The sequence below is a fragment of the Squalius cephalus genome (assembly GCF_949319135.1).
Source record: "Squalius cephalus genome assembly, chromosome: 22".
NCBI classification, from domain to species: Eukaryota; Metazoa; Chordata; class Actinopteri; order Cypriniformes; family Leuciscidae; genus Squalius; species Squalius cephalus.
This window is the reverse complement of record NC_137143.1, coordinates 27,335,629-27,359,523: the sequence shown is the minus strand read 5'-3', so window position 1 is coordinate 27,359,523 and position 23,895 is coordinate 27,335,629.

The following is a 23,895-nucleotide window of genomic DNA, read 5'->3' as shown; positions in this document are numbered from 1 at the left end:
GTTACTTTTCCATGATTAAAACACGCTATCCTGTCATCTAATTACACTTCACTGGATATTTATACTGTATGTTAATATTTTGATGTAGGCCTACTTGGTAACTTACATATCAAATCAAAGAGTACTAGTTGCAAATAACAGCAGCAGATAATTGATGGTTTGAATCTCACGTAAAAAATTTAACCACATAAGAAAAAAACCACACAATTTCACTCGGATTTTTACTCGGATAAGTTAAGGAAAATGTGCAAGTTGAATAAAAGTTGCTTACCCGTTTGAATGTGATGTGATGAGTCTGTACAATGGGCTAACTTTCCTGTGGTATCTTCCGGATTAAAACAAAGTCGCTTCATCAGACTTAAATCACAAAAACATCACTGGATGTTTAATATTTAAAATTAATAGGTAGTTTACATATAAAATAATACTAGGCAGAGCTGCAAAATGACCTCATGCAGATAAACTAAAATGTCTTCCTAAACTCATGTGCATGGAAAAATATGGTATTATACTGTTAAATAACAGTGTCATACTGTTGCTGGTCAACACGCAATTTGAAGCGACAAAGTTTTCCCATAATGCACTGCAAAAAACAGTAACTTGCAGTTATTACATGAAAACAGCATTTTGCTGTTAAATTTTCATGTAAATTTACAGGAATTTTTTACAGTGCACCGGTCAGGCATCAGAAAATGCCCTGACAAACCAACAAACCATGTAAGACCACCAAACAACAGAATGGACGCATGGACATGCTAAATGGTCATATGGATATGTTAAAGAAATTGCCTACAAAAAAAATATTATATTATGCTAATTCACAATTAGCATAATGTTTTTAAAACATTACCGTGCTTAAAATGTGTCTAATAAGTATATTGCATGATGCATATGTAACTAGAATAAAATATTAGGTGCTACTCTGACAAAATATTACATAATTCTGCCATATTTTCTTACACTCAAGGTTCTTTATTGGCATTGATGGCTCTATGAAGAACCGTTAACATCCATGAAACTTTCCATTGCACAAAAGGTTAAAACACCAACTTTCACTAACAAACTGTTTTCTGAAAGGTTCTTTGGGAAACCAAACATGGTTCTTATAATGCATCACTGCATTACTGCAAAAAAATAAATAAATTATATATATATATATATATATATATATATATATATATATATATATATATATATATATGAAAATGCAGAAATATGTGAAGTTGCACTCCATCCAGCTGTTTTCAAACACAAAAACACATGACATGAACTCAATGTAAAGAAATGCATTAAATTAGGTCAGGCGAACCCTGAAAAAAACGGTTTTCAATTAATATTCTGTTGTGTTCCGCAGAAGAAAGAAATGCACACAGCTTTAAAAAAGTAAATGATGCAAGATTTTTCTTTTTGACTTAACCTTCCTTTTAAGATCAATTAGACTAACAACTATGATCTTGAAAATATGTAGTTTTGCACATCACCGCTAATCAACCAGCTTGGTGCAAACCCATGCTGAGGACCAGCATTTAAATCCCAACATATGTGCATGACCAGCTATGTAGAGTTGCACTTTTTCTTTCATGCTGAGTAATGAGCACGCATAAGACGTGGCCAACTGAGAGCAACATGTAGATGAACTTGGATATATCAGTGGTGTGTAGAAGCAGAGGAAGGAATAGTACACTACAGACTTCCAAGGATATACGCTTCCCTCTTCTCCCACACACACTGTCTGCATTACAAGCAGCTGGTAGGTGGTGAGGTGCCGTTGACGTCTACTCGTGGGTTGCTAGTCTGTACAGCGTTTTTAACCTCTTTCTTTTTTCTTTCTCTCTTACTGTCCATTGACGGGGAGAAATGCAAAGATGAAGAAATGGTCTATCTTTATGATGCCAAAAGTCAGCTTTCAATATCTGTTTGTTTGTTGTTGTTTTTTACTATAGTCACAGATATATCCGACTCATCAGGGTTGCCATAGTTATGGAGAGGCAATGGAAAAATACAGCAGTGGGGGAAGTGAAAAACATCTCAGGACAAAAGATCAGCATGGCTGTTGAGAATACAGAGACGAGAAATAAATGAAATACCCTCATTTAAATGTGCTTTGTAGAAAATTATTATTATTATTATTTACTCATCATGCAGGTTGTTCCAAATCAGTATGACACCATTCCTTCGTGATACACACTTATTGTGGATGCTACTTTCCATTTAATGAAAGCAAATGAAAATGGAGCTGTTAAGTCTAAAATGACAAAAATGCACCATGAAAGTTTTGCGAAAAATGATCCATTTGACTCGTATACTATATATCAAAGTTATACCAAGTCATAAGATAACTTGTGTGAAGATCAGACCAAAATTTAAGCTAATAAATCAGTTCTTCAATGAAAATCATCCCCTTCCATCCCCTAAATTTTTCATCTAATATTGATACTTTATTTCATTACAGCTTTATTTCAATGAACAAAAACGTTTTAGTTCTAGTTAACAATATCATCACTGGTCATATGGGTTTAAAACACAAGAGGGTGAGTAAATGACTAAATGATTCTGGCGAGATTCTGAAGAGGGAATACGATGGACACTTTACTATGAGGCCACGGGAGAGGATTTATGAATGGCAGTGAAGCGACGCAACTAGGTCACATGATAATCACAACATGGCGAATGTAGTACATCCAGATTACATTCACACTACACACACTCATACTATATAAAACGTACTTTTTAGCAGCCATGAAGTAATTACTTATTCAAAACAAGTATGCAAGAGTATGCGATTTCGCCATTGTTTGTATTCACCACTGTAGAAGAATGCATGTATACAGGCGCATAGTGTTTCTTTACAATGTGACATCGCCAACTACTGTCCTGGCATGCATAATACAGCGGCTTTAGTCGTTTTCACAGATCCGTGATAACAGTGATCGTTTTGACAAAGTTGTTGTCTGTAAGAGAACCTTTTCAAAAATGCAAAGGTAACACTTTTTTTTTTCAGAAATCATATTGTAATGTAAAAGTAACCTAAGCTACCATCTAGCAAGCATACACCAATGCCCTGACAACCCCCAACAACACCCTAGCATTATTTTCAAGGGCAAGCACCACAAAAAATCAATAGTTTATTTTTCTTTATGCGCATTAACACTCATTTTAAAATAACTCTAAACCTCATGGAGTTCCGGTTACAATGACCTTGTGAAATATTTGTGCCTTTTTCGAATCAACAAATTTCTTTGAACGAATTCTTTGTAGCCATTTCTTTGTACAAATTCTTTGCAGCCCTGTAGTTTATTTATGGACTGCTGTCAAGGTTTTCACCTTAGCTGACTGAAAATATCCTATCTTCTGAAGGACGTCTCTTCGGTTCAACGTGGCCCTTTAGTTGATTTCTGTTTAATGAAGTGTCTACTGCATGAACTCAAGAGTTCAGGGCTCTTATAACCTGTGAAGATGACAGTGATGAAAGAACAGCACATTCATCTCCACCAAACAAATCACCATGGGAACTACATCACACATCCATCGGCACGGCAAACGCAGATGCGTACGGGTCCTCTATGCTCCAAGAAGCAGGAGTGGTTTGGATGGAGGAGTGATGGATGGAGTGTTGATAATCAGAGAGATGAGAAAGAGTGCTTCACCGCTCTCCAATCATTTTAATGATCCTCCTGTGTGATTACTCATTTGGCCAATGACACTCTGATTATATAACACTTTACCGTATTCTGCACTTTGCTGCTCTTAATTTATATCTGTTGTGTTTTAGGGTTGACTCAATACCAAACCTTTGGATTTGGCATGATACATGCTTTGACGGAATAGATGTCCATATATACCCGCTATACCGTTCACAAGTTTTTAAAGTCCCACTGTGGTGAAAATTAAGCTTTAAATGTTGTTTATATGTCTGTGGTGTTTATGCATTAAGACAAACCATGTGCAAATTCATCAGTCATCCCCATTGCCGAGTATTTTCTCTTTAAAACTGCAGTGAACCAAAGACCGTCTCAAAAACGTGTTTCTGACGTCACAAACTACCTTGTAATCAATCACGTCAATGTGTGATCGTCAAAGAGTGGATGTCTGAGCTGGTGTGAGTGAGTGGAGGCGGGGCTAATTTGCATATTCATAGAACCACGTATACTAAATGAGGCAAGGGTGTAGAGTTACATTCAAGCTATTTTAAGGCATGAAAAATATATATTTTTTTATTATTATTACTTTTTTTTATTATAAAGATCTTGCACATTTGACAATATCCATTGGAGGCAAACTTTTCTGCGAAAGACACACTTGCATAATAACTCAAAAACAGGAATAAAGTGTGACTTATGCTTATTAATTTAAGTTTTCACTTTTCCAAACATAGCATTTGGAATAATATTTTTTTTAAGGAAAAACATTTAAATATGTAATTTTGGTGATCAAAGATGAGTTTTAAGAGATACAGTTATTGACTACAGGGGGACTTTAAAATGTTTTTGAAAGAAGTAGCTCACAAATGCTGCATTTATTTGATCAAAAATACAGTAAAAAATGGTAAAATATTATTACAACTTAATATAACTGTTTTATATTTATTTTATTTTATTTAATAATATGATGGCAAAGCTGACTTTTCAGCATCATTATTCCAGTCTTCAGTGTTACATGATCCTTCAGAAATCATTCTGATGAATAGAAAGTTAAAAAAAAGTCACTTTTGATCAATTTAATGCATGCTTGCTAAATAAAAGTAATTTATTAAAGGGATACTCCACTTTTTTTGGAAATAGGCTCATTTTACAACTCCCCCAGAGTTAAACTGGGGGAGTTGTAAAGGTGAAATGCCAAACTGTGATGAATAAATTTTGTACAAGAAAATAATTACAAAGAAACTGCAAGTAACTCGAAGTAAAAGACTTTAAAACTATTTTTTTCTTCTTTTTTTTTTTTTTTTTTTTGCGAAAGGTATTCCAATGTTGTTTTATTTACAAATTTAAAAAACATTTGATTTTTTACAGTTTTACTGTAATTTGCAAAACAATGATCATTTTGGTGCAATGGCTTTTTTTGTACCGGTATACCATATTATGTTCTTAAAGATCTCAGTTTTACCGTTTTCGAATCCATTCAGCCGATCTCCGGGTCTGGGGGTCCCACTTTTAGCATAGCTTAGCATAACGAATTGAACCGGACAAGACCATTAGCATCTCTCTCAAAAAAATGAACAAAGAGTTTAGATATTTTTTCTGTTTAAAACTTGACTCTTCTGTAGTTACATCGTGTACTAAGACCGACGGAAAATTAAAAGTTGAGATTTTCTAGGCTGATATGGCTAGGAACTATACTCTCATTCCTGCGTAATAATCAAGAAACTTTTCTGCAGTACCATGGGTGAAGCAGGCGTAATGATATGACGCAGCACCTGATAATAGTTCCCAGCTCAGTAGCCTATTATCAGGCGGCATGCGCTGCGTCATATCATTACGCCTGCTGGACTCATGGTACTGCAGCAAAGTTTCTTGATTATTACGCAGGAATGAGAGTATAGTTCCTAGTCATATCAGCCTAGAAAATCTCAACTTTTCATTTTCCGTCGGTCTTAGTACACGATGTAACTACAGAAGAGTCAAGTTTTAAATAGGAAAAATATAGAAACTCTTTGTTCATTTTTTTGAGAGAGATGCTAATGGTCTTGTCCGGTTCAATTCATTATGCTAAGCTATGCTAAAAGTGGGACCCCCAGACCCGGAGATCGGCTGAATGGATTCGAAAACGGTAAAACTCAACTGTTTAACTCTGGGGGAGTTGTAAAATGAGCCTATTTCCAAAAAAAGTGGAGTATCCCTTTAAATATAGAAAGGTGAAATGCCAAACTGTGATGAATAAATTTTGTACAAGAAAATAATTACAAAGAAACTGCAAGTAACTCGAAGTAAAAGACTTTAAAACTATTTTTTTCTTCTTTTTTTTTTTTTTTTTTTGCGAAAGGTATTCCAATGTTGTTTTATTTACAAATTTAAAAAACATTTGATTTTTTACAGTTTTACTGTAATTTGCAAAACAATGATAATTTTGGTGCAATGGCTTTTTTTGTACCGGTATACCATATTATGTTCTTAAAGATCTCAGGTCCCATTTTTCCTCAAACTATTAACTTCAAACAGTTCTCCAAAAAGTCCACACATTTCCACCTCTAACAAGGCACTATCATCAGCCTCTCAGGAAGACTCTCTAACAGGAAGAGAGGGTGGGGATTTTCCCAGGTATAGGAGGTGCAGGTCGATGTGTGATCTTTAATTAAACAGCACTGCTGGACAGGAAGCCGCAATTATACCTCCCCCCCTCTGCTGAGTGAACCGTAGGTCCCTCTACTGCATGAATCATTCACCCGCCCAGGGGTGGGATGAATAATTCACGGGCCTTACTGGGAACCATTGGCTGTCTAATCACTATCATCCAATCCAATAACATAATATCTTCAATATGATTATTATTCACTGGAAAACACAGGTTCAATCTTCAGCTTCAGTCTTACAGGAGACATATATTTATGATGTTTCAAACTTGATTAAACAGAAATAAACCTACAGGCAGTGAACCACAGGGATATTATAAAAAAAAAAAAAATAACTCAAGGTTGGAAACTCGTACGCCAGTTCTTAAATACATACAAAAGATCACCATCTTGTTTAAAGAGAGTCATTTTAAATTATCACACATTAAAACCGGGCTCAGATTATAGGAGTATTTAAATCTTAACCAGTTGTTAAATCTGGTTGCTTCATGCACAAATCATGACGCCCTGATAGCACACGTAGGCTACATCACGGAAACGTCTATTTGATGTGCATGTTTACATCTGGAAGGTGTGTTTTTTAGAGTGTTTGCTGATCTGCAATATACGTCTATAGGACGTTTCCTGTCAGATGTCAAATAGACGTTTAGAAAATGTCTTTAAGATGTGAATGTATGTAAAACTGACATCTTAAAGACGTCTATCAGATATTAGTAAACAGCAGATGCTTTCCAGATGAAGTGATGTTTAACAGACATCTTGCAGACGTACGTGTGCTATCACAACAAGATTTTCTTAAGATTATAATGCCAGATTTAGTACCTCACGGGGAAGTGGATGTAAACAAAACTTTGGACATTTCATTTCAAATGGACACTGTGTTGCGGCAGCTTGCTGTAGAAATTATATGAGGAGACATTATAAAAGCAGTTGTGTTGTTGCCACATTTCGACCAGCCGTTCCTCCTCCTCGGTTGTCCACAGGACCCGTACAGCTTCTCGTTGTTTCACGGTCGCCATTTCAAAAGTTCCGTTACTTCCGTCTCCTTGTAGACTTGTCCAAAGCTAAGGGACTTTGACTTGTCTCTCATTAGCTATTGTGGAAGTACTGACGTAATCATCCTGATTTAAAGTCCTAAATACTAAACATGTTTGATATTGTCCGGGCAGGCCCGATCTGTCCACGACTAATTTAGGAGGTTTAAGATTTGATTTGTAAACGGCTCACATTACCAGATAATCTGGCCGAACATTAGAACCGACCAGACACGATTTTTTCACGGGCATAAATCAGTCCGAAACTCCTGTAGTCTGAGCCCAGCTTAAATCTTTCACGGAAAGAGTTAACTCTTTCATCTCAGTGACGGAAATTTCCGTTATTTATAAGACAATGCTTAGTTAAAATTTTGCAGACCTTTTACATTCACAAACATCTACATCACACACTGCATGAAAGGTAATATTCAGAAAAACATCATAGGCGCACTTTAATGCTAACCTCCAATTGCAAACCTCTTCACTTACACTAACAGTCAGTTTGGAAGTTGCGAAATCATCCTAAAACTTTATTAATGTAAAACTTCATAATGTTTCTGCTGATCTTGTACTTCTGGAATATCAAAGCAAACCTGTAGCCCCGTACGTGTTTTGCATATTCATGCTGTTACTTTGGACATTTCATTGGATCATGTTCTGAGAGAATTCTCACTCTCTCGAGTTCACAGACTAGACTCACTGTTTGCCAATGCCTATTATATCGCTCTGACCGCACCATTCAACACATAAATCCAGTGAGAGCATCACGCCTCCTTATAGTGCCTCCATCTACCCTTTATGTATTTGTTCTATTCCTGAATAAAAAATAAAAAAGTAACCTTCATGACCCAACAAATCTTATGTAATATAAACATTTCAGAGGGAAAAATGGTGCACTTATGCCTGGAGTTCAGACTGTTCAATACACACTTCATATTGAACTGAATCCATTATTCACTACATCTACATCCTTCAAAAAAGCACAAGCAAGGCCATTTGGTCTGGTTTGGAAGTGTTTCACAATCACTATTCCAGTTTTATGATCTATGGCAGCAAAATAAAGACAGCTTGAGAAGGAGAGAGATTTTTCGTAGCTGTGAATAATTCCATTTTAATAAAAGTCAGTCAGAAAGCAACAAACGCGTGTGTAAAGCAAACGCAGACCCGTTAATCTATAAACCAAAATTCTGGCTTTGCCTCTGGCAACCTACACATCCTCATTGTCAAAAAATCTGTTACCTAGGCAACAGGATCACGACAATAAGGCCATGCTAGGGAAGAAACAAACGTAGCGATAGCAGAGAGTGGAGGTTGGATCGGTGAGACACATTTACGTAATCACAAACGCTTCTACTGTACTGATCCTCAGTGCCATCTCCACGGAAACACTCTGAAAAGCACAGCTGCAGCTCCTTCTGTCCACGGCAAGAAATCACATATGGAACATTTGGAATTTTCTATTGTCCCTGAACATGAAACCAGACAGATTTTGTAGTTCTCTAAATAGATGTTGCTATGAATCGTACGTCAACTGCTATTTCTGGAAATCAACAAGAGATCTAATGCAGTAAACAACATTTGTGCATGCTTTCAATTTGGGGTTATTGTCGTTAACTAAAACCATACATGACGTTTCATTACATTTTGTTACTTGAAACACACTTATAAAATAAAATACACTTATTTTATTTCAGCTAGTTGCCTAGGCAACATTTCTCATTTTGGATTAGTTTAACTTCAAAGTATAATAAACTAAAACTAATAAATTATAATGAATAAAAATGATATAGACATACAGTATTAAAAATGACAAAAACACTCAAACTTACTAAAGCTTTAAATAAACTTAAAGTATGAGGAAATACAGTTCAAAATATCAACATTAACTGAAATATCAATAATACTAAAATATCACTGCTATCATATTCGCCTCTAAACTGTATGAAAATTAAATGAAAGCCATTAAAACTGCACAAATGCAATTTTAATCACATTCCTTCATTTATTTATTTGTTTACTCATACACAATTTAAGTATTTTTGGCATGATCCTTTATTATTATTATTTCTTGGAAAAATGATGAATGATAAAGCTTTTTTCTGACTTTTGTCCAACAAATCAAGTCAATATATTTCTGTTATATATATTTTAATTTAAAAAAGATGAGATTTTATCCTAGACATCAGTGAGATTTTGCACACACACACACAAAAAGACTGCCATCAAAAGTCAGAAATCAATCATTTCTCTTCAAATTCTTTTTGATCAAATTATATGAGCTATGTTCAATCTGATTACTTTATGTTAACAATGTTATCTATTTTATTTCATCTAAAGGGATTTTAGGAGAATCATCTGAGACAAATTTGATACTTAAATGATGCGTAACTGAGAACTCCATTAAGTCTGCCGAGCTGTGAGCCTCTGAGTAATAAAAATCTTCCTCTGGGTATAACAATGCCATTCTAATGCAACTGTAGAACTGTGTAGAAGTGTTTGAGATATGTTTATGTAAGTAGTAATGGTCAGAGGGGTTTTATAATCTTGTCTCTTATTAGCTTTGCATTCTCAACACAGTCAAGCCAGAGAGAAGGTGTAAACAGAACCGGTTCAAATCCTGTCAAGCACCCAGAATCGCTCCATTAGCTCACCTCTCCTCAACAGGGTGAGATTTTTGTGCTCGACCTACATTTCTCATGCCTAGAGGACAGCTTCCATCCAAAATCCAATTACAAGCAAACACTCCGATCATCAAGAGAGGAAGGACACTGTATCGCAAACATAGATTTCCTGGATCTCAGTCTATCATGGCTATCACATGTGGACTCTCTCAGTTTAAACTCAAAATGTGGCAGGATTTGACTGAACTGAGTCCCTTTCAGTGCTGCGTTCCAGTTCAAAATTGTCATGCCCTTCACTCGCTAACTTCCCTTCGTCTCGTTCACTCGGATGTACGTCATTGCGAGTGCCCACTACTGGCGGAAACTGCAATGGGCTGAACTGGAACGTCCTAAGCCCTTGATCACTTGGAATCAGCTGTGGAGTTGATTTATTATTTACATGTTTTTCCCTTTAAGAATTTGTTTAATGCAGCATCCAAATGTTTATAGGTGTGTTTGGGTTGTTTTAAATTTAAAAAAATATAATTAATATATCATAGAGTTGTCTGTGTGAGATATGCGGTGACGTCACAATCGTGTTGCATTGTGGGACATATAGGTGCCTGAAGTGTACATTTGAAGCAGACTCGATCCCTCGGTCAAAATCAAGGGAACGAGGGTCTGTCCATATAAACTTCCCTCGTCCACTTCACGAAGTGGAACGCACTTCAAAATGGCGGCAGGGATTCCCCCGAGGGGAAGTGCTTAGGGAAGTTCGCAAGTGCGTGTCTAAAAGTGGACTGGAACGCAGCACAGGTAAGTCAGTTCACTCGGCGGCCATCTTGATAACGCCACATGGGCAGCTACCAAGCGGGAAGGAAGTCGACCGGAAGTTGAAGCCGGCCGCGTGCCACCATCTTGTAGCAGAACTTCACCTGCTGTTAGCATTCCATTGACTCCCATTCATTTTGGCGTCACTTTGACAGCGATTAACTTTACATCTGAGGCATTTGAAGACTCCATTTGTCCATTATTTATTTCTAAAGAAACACGACAATGTATAAAATGCTCCATTACCTTGTAGCTTATGTTATGGCCCCGTAGAAGCAGTTTTTGTAAAAGTAGGCTAACGATTGCGTCATAACCACGCGACTCTCTGTCGCACAGTAGAGAGATTACCGTATGGACGGGAGGAGAAGCTCGCGGGCAATCGGGGAGACGTGGAGGCAAAATTACAAAATAAATAATCAGAATCCATAGCAAAAGTTTCTCCTGCTCCTAGCTCATGGACACCTCCTACTCACACTCTCCGTCTCTGCAAGTTTCGGAAGGGAATGATTCAGATTTCTCATGCCACAGCCACTAGAAGACAGACGGGTTGCTCACGTCACATCTACGTCGTCAAGCTCTGTTTGAGTCTGCGCGTCAGGAACGGAAGTCCTAAAAAATCACTAAAAATGGGCTTCACTTGTCTCAATTGAGTTCCAATGAGATGGCTCTGTCCACTTCTTATACTTTCTATGGCAGCTACACAATATAGGTAATACCAAAAGTCAAGGTTTAGCTGGTTAGCATGATCCAAAAAAGCCAGATTTCTTATCAGTTGGGTACGTCTCAATCAGCTCCCGAGGTCATTAATCAGTATATCATTAACATTTAATTTGTAAATTATGCCTAATTATAAATTTGAGTTATAAATTACGTTCAATACCTGTCTAGCGATGCATTTTCATGCTGAAATATAATTAAATAACGGTTTGTATTTTTAAACATCTATCGCGTGTCATGGTGTGTATTGAGTTGGCTTTTGCAACTTATGTTTTGTGCTTCAAAACCTCAGTTAAGGAAACATAGTGAGCACCTGGTTTTTATGGTGCATTGTGGGACTTTTTAGGGAGCGAACGTTTCAGTGCACTGCAAGGATTTTGCAATTGAGACAGCGCTTAAAATGGCCGTCTCCCTGATCAGTGCTCGTACTACTGAACAAAGGAGCTGATTGAAACAGTGTATACTATATGTATAAGCTACACTGCACAGGTATGTACACATTATAAGTTTCACAGCTATGATGCAGCATTTCATTTACACCAAAAAGCTAAGCTTACTCAACACTACATTTGTTCCACTGTAACATAAATTAAAGTTCTTAAGCAGTGTCAGAAATATTGAATATCGCAATGTGGAGAAATTGTTTTCTCAGAAGTAAACACCAGAACAACAACAAAACTTCCTCTAAAGTGCTTTGGGCTCTTGCTGTGGTGAGTGGGGTCAAGGCACAGTGTCAAGAGTAAGCACTTCGTTGGGTTATTTTGGTGTTTACAGTGTTTGTAATTATACTGTGGGCGGTCTGAGTTACACATTTAGCTATTAGCTTCCAGATGCCACTGCTGTTTTAGTGACCTTTTTTGTCTAACTTCACTCTGTCTTCCTCCAGCCCTTGTTCGTTTTCACTCGGCTCCTCTCCAGATCACTCATCGAATAAAAACTTTTACATCACAAACTTTCCGTCTGAGCCAGCTGAAGTTTCCAGCATTAGACGGCTTCACCACAGTGTAACTCAATATTGGATTGAACATTCAGCTCTGAGAAGCAGACCATATAGCTCAAAAATAATGATCACCATTTCATTTTTAATAGTTCTTTGACGGGTGAGAAGACTCCATCATCGATTTAAACAAGCACTCTGTCTCTGTATGGGTGTGGATAGCTGTAGCTAAGTATAAAATGGCTGTCTGCACTGCAGGCTAATGGCTTTACAAGCCTCAAATTTTGGGCCATATTTCAAATGGAGAGTAATTTCTGATGTTATTCTGTGTAATTGGAAAAGGTGGTGGCAGCAATACATTTGTTCCATCAATAGAAGCATCATGTTGCTGACAGTGAAATCTCCACTTTTACAGAAGTTTCTAAACAAGAAACCAGACAAGACATTTTACCTTTATGTGTACAACAGCTTCTCACTATGGCACTGCTGTTAAAGGGACTAATTTATACCGTATTTACCCCTAAAAGGTCCATATTAGTACCTTCAAATAGTGGTAGTATGTAGCTGAATTAAACTTGTTTCATAATTGATGAACGTTGCAACATTGACAGTAATTGAACTCAGTTTAAACTACATTGAACTAAATTGAGCTGAGTAATGACACTATTATCTTCAGTAGAGCTTCTTTACAGCTTAAACTGAATTTGTATAATAACTGATCTTTTTACAACATGAAGTGTTATTTTTCGTGAAGCTGCTTTGAAACAATAAACAATCAGTATTGTATAAAGCACTATATATATATATATATACAGGTGCTGGTCATAAAATTAGAATATCATCAAAAAGTTGATTTATTTCAGTAATTCCGTTAAAAAAGTGAAACTTGTATATAGACTCATTACATGCAAAGTGAGATATCTCAAGCCTTTATTTGTTATCATTTTGATGATTATGGCTTACAGCTTATGAAAACCACAAAATCAAAATCTCAGAAAATTAGAATATTACATGAAATCACACAGTAATTACACAATAATATCATGGTCATTGAACCAGGTTTTGGTTCTTTTGGCAGTGTGGGCCGGTGCAAATCCTGCTGGAAAATGAAGGAAGCATGAAGTGCTCTGAAAATGTCCTGGTCGACGGCTGCGTTGACTCTGGATTTAATAAAGCACAGTGGACCAAAGTCCTCTTTTCTGATGAGAGCAAATTTTGCATCTCATTTGGAGACCAAGGTCCCAGAGTCTGGAGGAAGAATGGAGAGGCACACAATCCAAGATGCTTGAAGTCCAGTGTGAAGTTCCCACAGTCTGTGTTGGTTTGGGGAGCCATGTCATCGGCTGGTGTTGGTCCACTGTGCTGTCCACTCAACGCAGCCGTCTACCAGGACATTTCCAGAGCACTTCATGCTTCCTTCAGCAGACAAGCTTTATGGAGATGCTGACTTCATTTTCCAGCGGGATTTGCACTGGCCCACACTGCCAAAATAACCAAAACCTGGTTCAATGACCATGGTATCACTGTGTAATTACTGTGTGATTTCATGTAATATTCTAATTTTCTGAGATTTTGATTTTGTGGTTTTCACAAGCTGTAAGCCATAATCATCAAAATTATAACAAATAAAGGCTTGAGATATCTCACTTTGCATGTAATGAGTCTATATAATATACAAGTTTCACTTTTTTAATGGAATTACTGAAATAAATCAACTTTTTGATGATATTCTAATTTTATGACCAGCACCTGTATATACACATGATCAGATTCCTTCTTAGACATACAGTACAATTTCACTGACCATGTGTAAAACTGTAACAATGTTACAACCTCGAAAACACTGTTTACCGCATAATCCCAGTTCTGGGAGGTGTGCAATCAAATAGAGACAGAAAAGAAAGAGAAAAATACAGCATGATGGTGTCTATCTAGAAGACATGATGGGTTACAGCAGCTCTCCATGTGAATGTCACACTGGATTTCTTATGAGTCCATGACTGCCTCATGGATTTCGACAACAACACCCTCCATTCTGAATAAATTCCGATTCCTATCAGCCGCAGCAGGAGTATGGCTTCAGTTCATCATAAAATGTGAATAAGAAGTGTTCCATGCATAATGCTCATGAACCTTATGAGAAACTGGGTCAGATGTGATGAAGACAATGTATTCTGCTGTGTGGCCCTGTATGGCATGTGTTTGTGTCATTGTGTTGTATGAATCTACATACTGTGTTGGCACTTTGAGTGCCTCTGGGCTCGTTCTATCCGATTATGCGGATTACACAGGTAGCACACACATGAGTGTTGACGTCTGCTGGAGGTGCATTTCTTCAGTGGCACAGCATGATCACTGCGCTTTCAATATCTGCTATGACAAAAGCAAAAGCCTCTGCAAAATACAACAAAATATATGACTTCAAATATAGTAGTCAACAATTAACCTTGGTGTGCAATTATTCTATTTAAAAAAAACTGAACAATAAACTATAATTATTGAATTATCAGGTTTTTTTGAATAAGCAACATATTGTTAAATATAACATAAGACATATCTTTATTATGTCTGATGTAAAAATGTAAACATCCATCTAATGGATAACCTTTAAAAAATCTTTGTATAATGAAACATAAAATGTATAAAACACAAGGAATAATATAAAAAATATTTTTTAATTAAAATTAATTTCATTTCATTTAAAAATGTTATGAATAAAATTATAATTTATCCAAGGAAAAAATATGTAATTTAAATATAATGTAAAAAGTAGATGATAAAAAAAAACCAAGTCTAAATGACTAAATGATCTTCAAAAGATCAGGGGTTGTTAAGATAAACAACATATATTGTAAAATATATTGTAAAAGTAGCTTTCAACATAAAACATTTCTTTAATTATTTGCATGAAGGCACAATAATAAATTATAATTATTAATTATTGTTTTTCAAAAATGTAAATATCCATCTAATGTACAACCATTAAAAACATTTATATCATGAAATATTATAAAACAAAAAAATATTTAAAACGTTGTGTGCAAAATTAAATTGTATTTAAAAATCTTTGGACGTGTCATTTATACATACATAAATGCATACATATACACAAACACACACACACACACACACACACATGTATTCCCCCTTCCATGTAAAGTGCTTTGAGTACCAATATAAATGTAACAAATTATTATCATTATTATTATTATTATTAATTAAATGACTTCGGAAAAAAACTGTAGCTGATTTATTACTTATTGTGAAAAATACCTGTACCTCTGTCCTTTGATATAACAGACGGCAAAAGCCTTCATGTACAGATTTTACGATGAATTATTCATTCTTTTAAAAAATGCCCGTGTAAACACAGTAGATCATAGCAACAGCAATACATTTTAATAAAAGCTTTTCTTACTAAAAGTACTACCCAAAATGCATTTTCATAGACTGACTTTGTTTATAGAGGATTCCTTTTAGTAAGTGCCACATTCCCACAAGCCAGGCTCTGAACTGGCAGTATAACAAACCAAATAAATCAGAGGGGGGCGACCAAGGGCACTTTGTAATGACTTCAACCAAAGCAAGAGGACTGAAGACAGTTAGTCACATTTCAAGGGTTTATATACGGGGAGGGTGACAGACACTAGAGGGGATTTTCAGAAAGGCGAAGGAATATTCAAGCTCAGATGAGATCTGGTGTTTTAATCTGATATGACAGTTAGAGCCAGTGTGACAGCCAAGATATATTTTCAACTCACATCAGTTTATTTTCAGTGATGAAATCTGGATTTTGAAACATCCTTTTCCAAAAAAAAAAAAAAAAAAAAAAACATTGCAGTCTTCGACTGACCTTTTAAATATTCCATACACGCACACATAGCTGCAGTTTCATTTACTGATAACTTTAGCACTGCTTTTAACATTTTTTGCTTCTATTTTAAACTTGGCAGAGGAAAACCTGTAGGATCTGCCCTGAGGTGAACCCTGAATTCAGGCCAAAACTCAACACTTCTACAACAATTTCCTCTGATTATTAATTTCATAACAATGCTGCATGAAGAGAATAAGTGTGAATGGCTTACAAATATGCTCTCCATTACGCGATTAACAGTGTTGATTTAATGAGTTCACAATTTAAAAAAGGCCAAATACCATCACTCACAAAAAATCAAAGGATAGCATTCTGCAATTCAATTCAGTTGCTGTTTGGAGTCTGTATCAATGTTAAAGGACTATTCAAGAAAAACACGTCAAAACTTGCCTTAAATGTTTCCTGAGTCGACTGCATCCTACAAACTAGCACTCAAAACTGCCCTGCAAATTAAATTGTTGGGGTGTTTGCGCCACTACCTAATTTGCATAATACCTTTAGTGAATCATTTGCTAAAATAACGCTGACAATACGAACAATTAACAACGCTATCATCAGCATCATTCATTCTTGATGAATTCCCCACTTTGTGTCTTGCATATTTTAGTATTTCGCTTTGTTAACACATTATATAACATCATTTTCCTCATGTCAGCAAGACGTAGAGAGATTATGAGCTACATTTCCAAGTTATTGTTCAACAAACCTACAGGGATTTGGGTTCAAGGCTGCGATATGAATGCGAGTGATTTTTCAAAATATATCATTATATGCATGACTCAACAGACTTCTAATGAGCGACCAGAGTAACTAGCGGAACAACAAGACTCATACTCGCACTGACAGTACCTTATCCTCTTGGCATTACTGTTAAACGAATAGAAGGGGAAGGTAATGTCAAAGCACAGGATGGCATATGAGAAAGCAGCACTTTTGTTTGCATGACATACGGCTAATCAGAACACCATGACATTTTCCTGTTTTTGCAGTTTGCCGAAGGAATGGTAAACTGCTCACTTTCAGGAAGTAGATTATCTGAGATCCTGCTAGTGGTGTGCAAATATGCATATTTTTTCAAAATCACCTACATGAATGACTAGTTGACATAAAAACTGTCTGTGCCTCCATTGCCAGTTTATGCAACTTTGACGCTTCAAAAAGTTCATAAAGAGATCGTAAAACTGTCAAATAAACCACACAAATATGTTTTAGTAGAGCTCAGGGAATTTTACACAATGGTAACAAAACATTATTATCAACAGCATGGAACCTAACAGAAAAAAAACATTTTTTACAGTGAATTGTGTGACTTTTGAAGGAGCGAACGTTTCAGTGCTCTGGAAGGATTTTGCGATTGAGACAGCACTTAAAATGGCCGACTCCCTGATCAGTGCTCCGACTACTGAACTATGAAGCTGATGCGCCAAACACAAATCAAACAAGATCACGATTCAAACTAAATTCAAACCCAGAACAGACGTCACAATTACGACATGTATTATCAGAACATGAAAATGTGCTGCATAGTAGGAATGACTCGGCTACAGTTTTACAGAGCCTCGTTGAAAAGAGATCCTGCAGTGATCTTCCAACATGCTAGTCAATAACCATTGATTTACAAAGTGCTGTGTCTCTGAAGTTACAACCCGTCGATGTTAGACAGCTTCAGGCATTCAAATGCAAAATGTGTTGGATTATCTTTAGATTTAACAACCGTGTTCGAGCTTGAATAATTAACAATTTTATATAAATCAGCAGCAAGATAATTTGAAAGCTGATGGTACCATGCATCACCAATGGCAGCTTAAACACTTAATGATGAGTATGATGAGGCTAGCTAATGATGCGTCATGTGCCTGTTTATTCTCTCATTTTATTCCTCAAATAAAGTGCAGACTGTTTAAAAACTGAGTAGTACATCATGCAAACGTACCCTTAGTTGAATCGTGGCCTACGTTGAACTAATTCGGGAATAACAAAACAAGGGAATGAATCATTACAATGTGGCCAAAGTTTAGTAAATCAAGAGAGTGAATTATTGTATCGTGCGCACAATTTACTTAAAATGAGGTAACGAATTAGTAAAAGGTGCTGACGTATATGTTGTAGGAACTAATTGTTAATTTGTGGCCACAACAAACATATTTTTCCCTGCATGTGATGTACAAAACATCCAGTTTTTTAAATGTTTTAAAAATGTTTTCTTCTTGGTTATGTGAACGTTAGAGAAAACATTAAGGGAACGGTCCATTTTATCATTTTGCAAACATTATGCAAACGTTACTTTAATTACTGTAAATTAGACAAAAAGTACAACTAAAGCATCTATGAAAGATGTACTGTATAAATAACTTTTTTGTGCTGATCTTTTGAGAACAATATTAAAGACCAGCTAACTTTGAACGAATAAGAAAGTTTGTTCATAATGTTGAGAGAACCTTGCCAGAATGTTCTGAGAATGTTCAGTGTGTTGCATTATAGAATAATACAGAGGTTCAGTGTGTTGCATTAAGTGTGCAAAACTAGACACAATGCAGCAAAATATTGGTAAAATAAACTCTTAGAGTTTATATTCTCTCTCTTTCCTCCACTGCTCATAAGAGACCTCTTCAATCAAAACATTTTCTCTCCAGCATCTGATATGTAATTGAATTTCGGAGGTAAAAGATAAACTATGTGAGATTGTGTTTTTGAAGGGGAACAGATTTTTTTTTACCTACGTTATTAGAAATAGAGTATATTATCAAAAAGCATTGACGTCATTATTGAACTTATGCATAGAAGTATTTGTGCTCATCAGAAGCACAGGTTTATATAATATAATTCTTGACTGATCCAGAACCAATAGTACCCATGCAACTCTCCCAGCTTCAGTTTGATGCCCACAAGAGCCCTTATCTCCCTCTGCAAACCCACAGGGGTCAGGTGTATGTGTGTGTGCGTGTGTGAGGGGTACTTGACAGGTGGTAGTGCAGCCAGCTCCCCATATTAAATATGGATGTGAATGTGAAGAGCGAACTTGTTGGTGTGATATTGCAGCAAACCCATCACATAGGCAAGAGTAGCGCTGCTGTTTTCCCAGCAGTCATAGGCTGTCAGTGGGGTCGAGAGAGAACATTGGTTATGAGGGCTTAAAAACAGCATGGTCTGTTTGAGTGAGGGAACAACACTGACTTATTTCAGGATGATTGGAGCACACAGTAAACATCACTCTACACATAATCACATGCATAATGTGTTTTTATGAGATTGTGTAGCTTGAGAGGGGCTTGTTTAGATCTGTATGAACCTTTTTGGAAGAAAAAGCATTTTTGGATTTGATTTAGGTGTGTTTATTAAGTAAATAGTTCAAACAAAAAAAATATTTGTGATTATATAGTGTACAAGCTTTATGGAATAATTTTAAGATATTTTTATGGAGCAGTTGCATCTATTTTTTCTTATCCCCTGTTCTGTTCATTGTAATTCCATATGGAGTTTTCAATTTTTGTTCTGTGGAAGAAAATAAGTCATATACAGTATGTGGAACAACGATCATTTTCAACCTTCCTTCTTACTCTCTGACAGAAATTATCCTTTTTTTAAAGGTCCCGTATTATGCCCCTTTTCACAAGATGTAAAATAAGTCTCTGATGTCCCCAGAGTGTGTATGTGAAGTTTCAGCTCAAAATACTCAACAGATCATTTTTTAAATAGTAATTTTTTGGGGCTCAGAAAAACGCGCTGTTTTAGTGTGTGCCCTTTAAATGCAAATAAGCTGCTGCTGCACGGCCCAGGGGGCGGAGCTTCATGAGCTCGCGCACAGTCTCTCAGGACAATTTCATCTCACGGAATGATGATAATATCAGAAACTCTCAGTAACGGTGTTCATTTCGAGTCGGACAATAATGCCTACAGAGTCAGAGTGCTGTATAGAGATGAAACAGGTATAGTTTAGTAGTTTAATTACGGTTATTATAACGTATTTGTCATCTGCTTGTATGTATCCATTATTTATTAATAGCCTACAAGTCTGCTGTCTGAATGATGATCAAACATATACTGATGAGTTTAATAAAGTTTATTGTACATCACACAAAAGATGAAGCGTCAGTTTTACTTCAGAAAATCACCGTAAGAGCTGAGTAAACACAGTAAGTTATTAGAAGTGCGCAAGTACATAAACGAAATACGGTAGAGTTGAGGGAGCATTCCTGTGGGCGGAGGTTAGTCAAAAAACGGTTCTAGTGACGTCATTAAAGAAGGAAGTAGAGGGATGTAGTCCAAACGGGCCGTTCGATGTAGTCAACTTCTGTTAAATAAAATATCTTGCTTGGCATTGAACTTTGAGCTTTATAATTTTACAGATATTATTTATACTCTAACAACAACATTACACACTAACTAAAGTTTGAAACATGGGATCACGAAGAACGGGACCTTTAAGGCGCGGCTCCTTTAAGGCTTGTCAGTAAACGGCCACTGTTATGATTGGCTGTCATTGCTTAAGAAACAGTATCAACTCACTCACTATTGCACGTTAGTGTTTTAAAAGCATTATCCATATAAAACCGTCATTTACAGACAAAGCATTATGTAATAATTTACCAGTTTGTGATGCAGCTGCTGTCAGAATCAGATACAGCTGATTGCTTCATCTGTCAGCAAAAGTTTCTTTGTGAACTCTCCATTACACTGTGCCTCCTGCCATCAAATTCTCCGAACAAACATATAATCCTCTGACGCGAGGCATGACGGCATTAAAAATAAACCATCCACTTGTTCCATGACGCTGGTTATCTTTCTGAAGTATCCAAAGAAATGAGCAAATGGGCTGTTTAAACAGGACGCGTAAATTGCAAATATGCTTCAATTACTCTTCCATTTGTCCTGTTGTTGGCACACTCAAGCACGTGGAGTCAGCAAACTGTATCCAGTGTAGACAGCGTCAGTGATTATAATGGGTTCAATTTGCTTTTGACGTGAGCAACGAGTCAGCCTGAACGCCATTGGGCGGGGGCTTATGATGTATAGACCTTGTATAGCCCCGCCCCTTTTCAGCGCTGCGCTCGTTGTCTTTTGATTTTCACAGCGATTTTGCGTGTTTATTAATGAACGGCTCGTTTTAAAATCTTCCCGGTCGACTGACATTTGTTAAGTCATCTGCTTTAAACATTACAGCCCTCATGATAACTTTCGTTAACTTTACATTTAGTAAATCCACTTCAAAAGCTAATTACTCATGGACAGCAATGCCATATTAGAAATATACAGAGCGACCGCAAAAACGGAAGTTAAAAGACAATATTCTAAACATGGCGGCGCCCTCGTTTCTCTGGCGCATAAGGTCTATACCTATTTGTCGACGTCTTGCTTTGGAGGCAGACATTTGCAAATATATTTGCTTGTGTAATGTCACAGAAACCCACCATATTCAAACGAGCTGTTTTTTTAGCTTGATTAAATGTTTTGTTTATAATGAGGACTGAGGAGGGCATTTTAAGCTATGAAACTTAATTGGTACAAAGTTGTGTCTAATGGTAGGCTATGTCAAAAGATCAAGGCAAATTTGATTTCTCATGTCATGACCTCTTTAATTTCTGTATAGCACGTCTGAACTGTGATATACCATAAAGTAACATGGAATGCTTCTGGTTCTGATATTTTTGGATACAAGTATTAGGTATTTGTCTCATGCAAGGGTATTAGCTAACACTATTAAAAATATGAAATGCCTTTAAGTTAGAGAACATTTGCTTGTCAGATGTCATTAGCTAAATGATGTGTGCAAACAATGTTTTTGTGCTGCAAACAAAACCTTTAAAACTCCAGAAGTGTTGACGTTTGAAAGTTTTGTAATGGTCAGAAGAAGTTTATCAGCTGCTGTCATTTACAAAGGGTGAAAACCCAATGCTTTTAACCTTTCTAAGTTGTTAAATATTGGACAGATTGCATAAATCTCAAGCCAGAAAAACAACTTTTTCATCAAGTAACTGGAGCCAGGTGGTTATGCTGTATGCCCTTGGCTTATGTCCTGCTTTAAAAAGCAGTCTTATTTCATTTTTTCTTTCTTTTATTGTTATCTGTGTAGGCTATGCAAGCTCAACCATAATACTTGGTTAATAAAGCTTATTCTATAACAGTTTGTTTTATTATACTGATATTCTGAATAAGCTTTTTTTCAGTTTTAGTAGTTTTAGTACTTCACCAATAATATTTATTTCAGTTAGTTGCCAAGGCAACATATTTAATTTTCATTTAAGTTTTTTAAGTTTAAGTTTTTCATCTAATATTTATATTGTATTAGGGATGCTATTTAACACAATATAAAAAAAATCTTTGGCCGATACCGATGACCGATATATTGGTCGATACATCTAAATTCAGTCTCACCATTAAAAGCCATGTCTCAAGCACAGTTCTCATTATAATTTCATGTAGACTTTATGACAGACTTGTGCTGTGCATGTTTCTGTATGTTCCTTTTTTGAAGTGATTCCAATCATATTTTAAACAATTCAAAACCCTCATGGCAAACAATGCGCATCTGAAGTGTCTCAGCTGAAGGAAATAATCTGTTATTTACCAGCTTTAATATATCGGCAAAATTTTCTTATTGGGCCGATAACGATAAAATTTCAAATTAACATCGGCCGATATGTACATGGTGGCCGATATATCGTGCATTCCTATTTTATTTCAAGTACCAAAATAATTTTAGTTTCTAATAACTGCACTCACTGTTCTTTAGGAAGGACAAAAATAACAAACTGATTTGTATGATTGTATGAGTGGAAAACAGTGAGTGTAATTCAAAGACTTTGGTGTATTGTTCACTTGCTGTATAGTATCACAAAACAATTCTTTCCTTTTTATATTTGTTGAAGCCAACCAACTGATCCTAACAGGTCTGATCTGAACAGAACTTAACTGCACCGATGATAGCGGGAGTACCTGTGATATTTCACATTTCTATGTTATCAACACCCACACAAACACACATAGAAATGAATTCTCCTATTCCAACACAACCCTCAGTAACCTCGAGAGACTCCATCCACTGACTCTCAGATTGAGCAGACTGGCCAAGACAATGATTTCCTGTCACTCCCGCTCTTCGGCACACGCTAAGAGAGGTGCTAATGCCCTTCTAGATACTGATTAATCTGAGACGGTGATGAGTTCTAATGTCTCATTTCATCTAGCAATGAGAGCCAGCCAAAAGCTTACAGACGCAGGATTTACCATATTTAAACTGATGGAAGCAAGTGCCAGATCTACATAATGCTCCAAAGATATTTGAGGTTTTTCTAATGCCTCTGCATTAAGAATAATATACGGTATAATACCCATGTGAATAAATAACTTCACCACTTGCAACTAAATATTCATTGAGATTGATTTTGCCGATTAGATTGTGTTCCATGAATGTGTTCATGTAATATTCAGTGGTCATGACAAGCTTCATTAGTCATATTGCTGGTTGGTGGTTGTCTACCAAATGTACATGTAATGTCCAGAATTCTTGCCAATTGTCTTCTCTATTTGGTTTTGGATGGAAGAAAGGCTTGGTAAAATGATTATTTTAGGCTTGAGAATAACAAGTTTATTTCTGCAATTCAAATGCATGTATATTC